This window comes from Rousettus aegyptiacus, unplaced genomic scaffold, assembly GCF_014176215.1.
Source record: "Rousettus aegyptiacus isolate mRouAeg1 unplaced genomic scaffold, mRouAeg1.p scaffold_m13_p_5, whole genome shotgun sequence".
Taxonomy (NCBI): domain Eukaryota; kingdom Metazoa; phylum Chordata; class Mammalia; order Chiroptera; family Pteropodidae; genus Rousettus; species Rousettus aegyptiacus.
Window position 1 is genome coordinate 28,480,603 of NW_023416308.1, and position 6,345 is coordinate 28,486,947.

The 6,345-nt window shown below is 30.8% G+C and overlaps 1 non-coding gene across 1 annotated transcript; it reads right to left on the bottom strand.

Moving 5' to 3' along the window:
- Window positions 1-209: 209 nt before the first annotated feature.
- LOC118603275 lies at window positions 210-316 on the bottom strand. Its single transcript, XR_004951156.1, has one exon. It is a non-coding gene; the product is annotated as a U6 spliceosomal RNA (small nuclear RNA).
- Between the last annotated feature and the right edge of the window lie 6,029 nt (window positions 317-6,345).

Below are 6,345 nucleotides of genomic sequence, written 5' to 3' on the forward strand. Positions count from 1 at the left end.
AAGGACTTACTAATGCCATTTTATTAACTGTTTTCTGACTGGTTTTAGTTCCCTCATTCCTTTCTTCCTCTTTTGCCATTTTTTTTCTCTGTGAATTGATGATTTTTCATGATAGTATGCATGCTTTGATTCTCTTCTCTTTATATCTTGTGTGTCTACTATAGATTTTTGCTTTATGTTTATCATGAGGTTTATATAAAACATTATATATATATATATAATCACTTCACAAATTTGCATGTCAACCTTGCAAAGGGTCATGCTAATCTTCTCGGTATCATTTCAATTTTAGTATATGTGCTGCTGAAGTGAGCAGCATGTTTAGTTTTTTTTTTTTAAGAAACTGTTTTTTACACTATTTCTTTAGAGTGACTATATCATTTACATTCTCGGCAGCAATGTATGAGTAATACAGTTTTCCTGCATCCTTGCCAGTATTTGATGTTGTGACTGTTTTTCATTTTAGTCATTATTATAGGTATATGGCAGTATCTTATTGTGACTTTAATTTGCTTTTCCCTAAAGGCTGATTAAGTTGAACGTCTTTTTCATGTGCTTATTTGCCATCTGTATATCTTCTTTGTTGAAATGCTTCTTGCCTAGATTCTAATTGGATTGTTTGCTTTTTTTTTTTTTTACTATTGTGAGTTTAAAATTAATCCTTTGTGAGTTATGCATTTTGCAAATATTTTCTCACACTGTAGCTTGTCTTTTCATCTTAATAGGACTTTTGTGGGGCAAAAGTTTTTAAATTTGATAAAGCCCTAGCTATCTATTTCTTCTTTTATGAGTCATGCTTTCGTTCTTGAGTCTAACTCTGTCTAGTACTTGATCCTATATTTGTTTCTAAAAGTTTCATACTTTTACACTTTATATTTAAATTCATTAACCATTTTGAGGTGTTCAAATAACATGTTAGACTTTTTTTTATATATATGAATGTTCAATTTCTCTAGCACCATTTGTTGCTTATATTGAATTGCTTTTGCACCTTTGAAAAAAATTAGTTGGGCATATTTGTGTGTGTTTATTTCTGGGTTCTTTATTCCATTGATTTATGGGTCTTTCTCTCTGCCAATAACACATAGTCTTGAGCTACACAGTAGTTACACAGTAAGTCTTGAAAATGAGTAGACTACTTCTTTCTACTTTCTTTTTCAAAATTGTTTATGCTATTCTAGTTCCTTTGCCTTTCCATAGATTTTTTAGGATAATATTGCCTATATCTACAAAGAGAGTTTTTAGAATTTTGGTAGAAATTGTGTTAAATCTTTGTATCAATTTGGAGAAGAATATACATCTTTACTATATTTAGACTTCTAATCCACAAACGTGGTATGTATCTCTACTTATTTAGATTTCTTTGATTTCTTTCTTTAGCATTGTATAGTTTCAGCATACAAATCCTATACATGTTTTATTTTTAGATTTACACTTAAATACTTCATTTTTTGAGTGATTGTAAATGTCATTGTAGTTTTTATTTTGGTGTCCATGTAGTCATTGTTAGTATATACAAATACAGTTTATTTTTTAATACAATCTATTTTTATATGTTTATTTTGTATCCTGTAATTTTGCTGAACACACTTAATACTTCTAGAAGTTTTTGTAATCTCTTTGGAATTTTCTATGTAGAGAATAGTATCATCTGTAAATAGTGACAGTTTTATTTCTTCTTTTCTGTTCTCTCTGTGTGTATCTATCTATCTATTATCTATCATCTATCTATCATTTATTTTATTTTATTTTATTATTTTATCTTATTTTGCATTATTGCACTGGCCAGAACATGCAGTGCTATGTTGAATAGCAGTGATAAGAGCATGTCTTATTCTCAATCTTAAATGGAAACCATTCAGTCTTTCATCATTATATATAATATTACTCGTGGGGTTTTTATAGATACTCTTTGTCAGGATAAGGAAGTTCTGCACTACTTGTATTTTTCCAAATGATTTTATCATGAATGATTGAGTACTTTCCTGCATAATATCATGTGATTTTTTTTTTAGCTTGTCAATGTGGTGAATACTATTGTTTGATTTCTGAATAATGAACCAACTTAGCATCTCTGGGATAAACCCCACTTGATCATGGTGTATATTTTTAAAATATATATTTCTGAGTTCTGTTTGAAAATATTTTGTTAAGGATTTTTGTGTCTGTATTTATGAAGAATATTAGTCTTTAGTTTTCTTTTTTTGTACTGTTTCTGTATGGTTTTGGTATTAGGGTAACACTAAATAACTAAATTGGAAAGTGTTTCCCCTTCTTCAATTTTATAGAAAAAATTGTTTAGAATTGGTGTTAGTTTTTCTTTGAATGTTTAGAACAATTCTCCAATGAAACCACCGGGGCCTGAAGACTTCTTTTGGGGGGAATATTTTTATTAGAAATTTAATTTTCTTAATAGTTATAGGGGTATTCAAATTACCTTTTCCATATCAGATGAGTTATGGTAGTTTCCAATTTTTATGGAATTGGTCCATTTCATCTAAGTTATTAAGTTTATATCTATAGAATTATTTTATAGTATCTGCTTATTAATCTTTTATTTCTGCAGAGTTTGATAGCATTCCTGATATTGGTAATCTGTGTCTTTTCTCCTTTTTCTTTGTTATTCTTACTAGAGGTTTTCCAATTTTATTAATCTTTATCGATCTGTTAAAAGAACCACCTTTTTGTTTTACTGATTTTCTCCATATATTTTTTCAATTTCATTGATTTTTGCACTTAATTATTTCCTTTCTTCTTGCCTTCAAATTTTTTCTCTTCTTTTTCTAAGTTCTTGAGGTGAGAATTTTGATTATTAATCTGAGATTTTTCTCTTTTCTTATGTATGCATTTAGTGCTATAAAGTTTTCTCTCAGTACTGCTTATCTCTGTCTCATTATTTTGATATTTTGTAAGTGCACTTTCATTAAATTTAATGTACTTTTAAAATTTTTTCACAAATTTCTCTTTGACCTATAGGTTATTTAGAAATGGATTGTTTAATTTTCAATTGTTTGGAGACTTTCTTGTTATCTTTCTGTAATTGACTTCTAGTTTTATTCCATTGTAGTTAGAGCATACACTGTATGATTTCACTTCTTTTACACTTTTTTGAGGTTTGCTTTATGGCCCAGGATATGGTATATAGTATATCTTGGTATATGTCCTCTGGGAACTTTGAATAATATGTGTTCTGCTGTTGTTGGGTGGCATGTTCTGGCAATATTAATTCAATTCTCTTGGTTAATAGTGGTATTGTGTTTTTATATATCCTTGCTAATTGTCTAGTTGTTCTATTAATTGTGAGGCAGGTATCAATTGTGAAACTCTAGCTAAACTTATGGATTTGTACTTTCTTCTTTTGTTTCTATCAGTTTTTGCTTAACTTTTTTTTCCCCGCTCTGTGGTTTATGGATAGGATTGCTATGTCTTCTTGGCAGATTTACCTTTTTAATCATTTTATAATTCCCCTCTTTGTCTCTGGTAAGTTTACTTTACCTAATATCAGTATAGTCACTTCTGCCTTCCTTCGATTAATATTTATATAATGTATCTTTTTCCATTCTTTTTCTTTTATCTTTCTTATATGGTATTTGAAATGAATTTCTTATAGAAATAGTTGGACCATGTTTTCTAATCCATCTGCCAGTCTGCCTTTAAGTTGGTGTTTTTAGATCATTTATATTTAAAGCTATTATTGGTATACTGGGGCTTAAGTCTGCCATTTTTTTTTTGCATTCTATCTACAGGCTTAAGTTTTTCCAAATTTGGGACATTTTTAGTCATTATTTTCTTGAGTACTTTTCTGGTCTTATTCTCTTTCTCCTCTCCTTTCAGGACTCTGATGAGATGAATGTTAGATTTTTGGTTATCATTCCATAGGTTTGTGGAATGATAACCAAACAGGATAAATCCAAAGCCCACTTTTTCTCTCTTGTTCAATTGGGTAGTTCCTATGGTTGCATCTTTCAGTTCACTGATTCACTTCTCTGTTCTCTCTATTCTGCTGTTGAACTTTTTAGTTAGTTATATTTTTTGGTTCTAAAATTTTCATTTAGTTCTTAATTATATCTTCTATTTCTTTAATGAAAATTTCTATGTCTTTGCAGAGGCCATTTTTTAATTTATTTAAAGCATATTTGTTATTTCTTACTGAAGCATTAAAAATCTTTTGCTATATTATATTTTCTTCATAAACTTTAATAGTACTTTTGTACCCTGGGATTTAATGTCAATACAACAAATTTAGTGGCAGACTTCTATTATACTATACATATTAGTTACACAAATGATATAGATTTGAATATACTTAAAAAATTTTTAAGGGAATAGAGTTAATATTTCTCATATCCACCTGCAGAATTTAGTTTCTAGGCTAGTAGATAGGCTGGATGTTTAAATATGAAGATTAAAAAAAAAATAACAGTTATATAGCAGTTGTTAATTTGAAGTTGAATAATTACTTTTGAAGAAATAATTGACAATTGATTCTTCCTGGTTGACAATCAGTAGTTAAAGCATTTTTATCATGACTATTTTATAATCTTTGTCAGATAATTCTAACATCTCTATAATCTCAATATTGGCATCTACTAAAGTTTGAGATTTTCCTGGTTTTTGGTGTGACAAATAATTTTCAATGGAAAATTAGACATTTTCATATTATATTCTGACATTCTGGATCTCATGTAAACCATCTGTTTTAGATGGCTCTTGTAGAGGAAGGGGGTGGGGTATAACCTTGTTATTACTAGGTAGAAATAATCTCCAGGTTCTTTATTCAATCTCCAATTGACAGTTGACATCTGAGAGGAGGGGTACTTCTCATTACTTCTGGACAGGAATGGAAGTTTCATTTTCCAACATGGTCTCCACTGACAACATGGTAGGGAGACCTCATTACCATTTAGGTGATGGTGAAAATCCTGACTTTCTATGAGGCCTCTTTTGACAATACCCCAATGGAGAGAAAGTAGCAGTACCCTGTTGCTTACAGGTGACAGTGGATGTTCAAACTCCTTATGTAGTCTCAATGATCTCATGATAAAGGAGCTTGTTTCCAGCTGGTTAGCGGAGATGAATATCTTGGCTCTCTACTTAGCCTTTTCTGATACCACCCTTGCAAGGGTATTGGAGTGTCTCATTACAGAGTTGCAAGAGTGAACATCTGGCTCCCCACTCTACTTTGCTGGCATGAATGTGCCAATGTTTTTTGTGTGTGGGCTCTTATTGCAGTATAGTTCTTGTCTCAAGGTTTTCTGCTTTTCTAGGCTACCATCCAACCCCATCACTTTCTTGGTCCTTTGGCCAGAGAGAGAGGCTTTTTTTGGGCTTTTTTTTTCTTGATTCATACCTACTGACATTTTCAAGTTGCTGGCTTCTTCAGCTCCAAATCTGGGATATATGAGACAAAACAAAATAATGAGGAACCCATTTCTCTGGTCCCAAGGTCCCTACTGATTTGCCTTCTGTCCAACTTTAAGAGCCCTCTTGTGATTGTTTTATATATGACATTCATGGGTTTTAGTTGTACTTATCAGTGGGAATAGGGAAAAATGAACCTACTCTATCTTCCAAGAAGCATAAACCTACAATTACTTTTTGTACTCTTTTTTGGGGGGAGGGGGGAGGGGGATCACATGGTATAAGGAAATGTCTGATTCAAATAGATGACATAGGGTAAATGTTTTAATAGCATAACTTTTAGTATAAAGATTTTTTTGTGCTTAATTGCTTTCCTTCCTTAAATGAATAAAAGAAAAACTCTTTCCCAAGGCAACCAAGTAAGTATTTTATTTAGCCTAGAACACTACCATTGTTTAGATAGGCAAGCTTTTATTATGATATTTTTATGCCCTTGGTGCTTTCTTTTATACTCTGGATTCCCCCCCCCCCCCACCTCTCTCACAGTGTACCCCACCCATTCCATGCTACATCTTCTTTTTGAACGGGATAGTTTATATATTTCAGAAACAATATCAACAATAACGTTTGAAACATTTGTTTGTTATATCTTTAGCAGAAATTCATATAATAAAGTTGCAAATTTCTTTATGCATTCCAGTAATTTGAATATTATACATTGTATCATCTGATCCCTTAATAATTGAGGTTTACAAAGACTGTTAATATGCATTATATTTAATATATTCATTTGATAAAAATGATATACTTTTCTGTATATATCATGTCATATGCAAGTAGAGACAACTTTGCCTCTCTTGAATTTATGCTTTTTAATATGTTTTTGTCTTCAATGCCTGGCATATAGCAAGTTCTAAATAGATATTCACTATCACTGGTATCACCTTTATAAATGCAAGGCAAAGTATAAAACATGTTGATTAT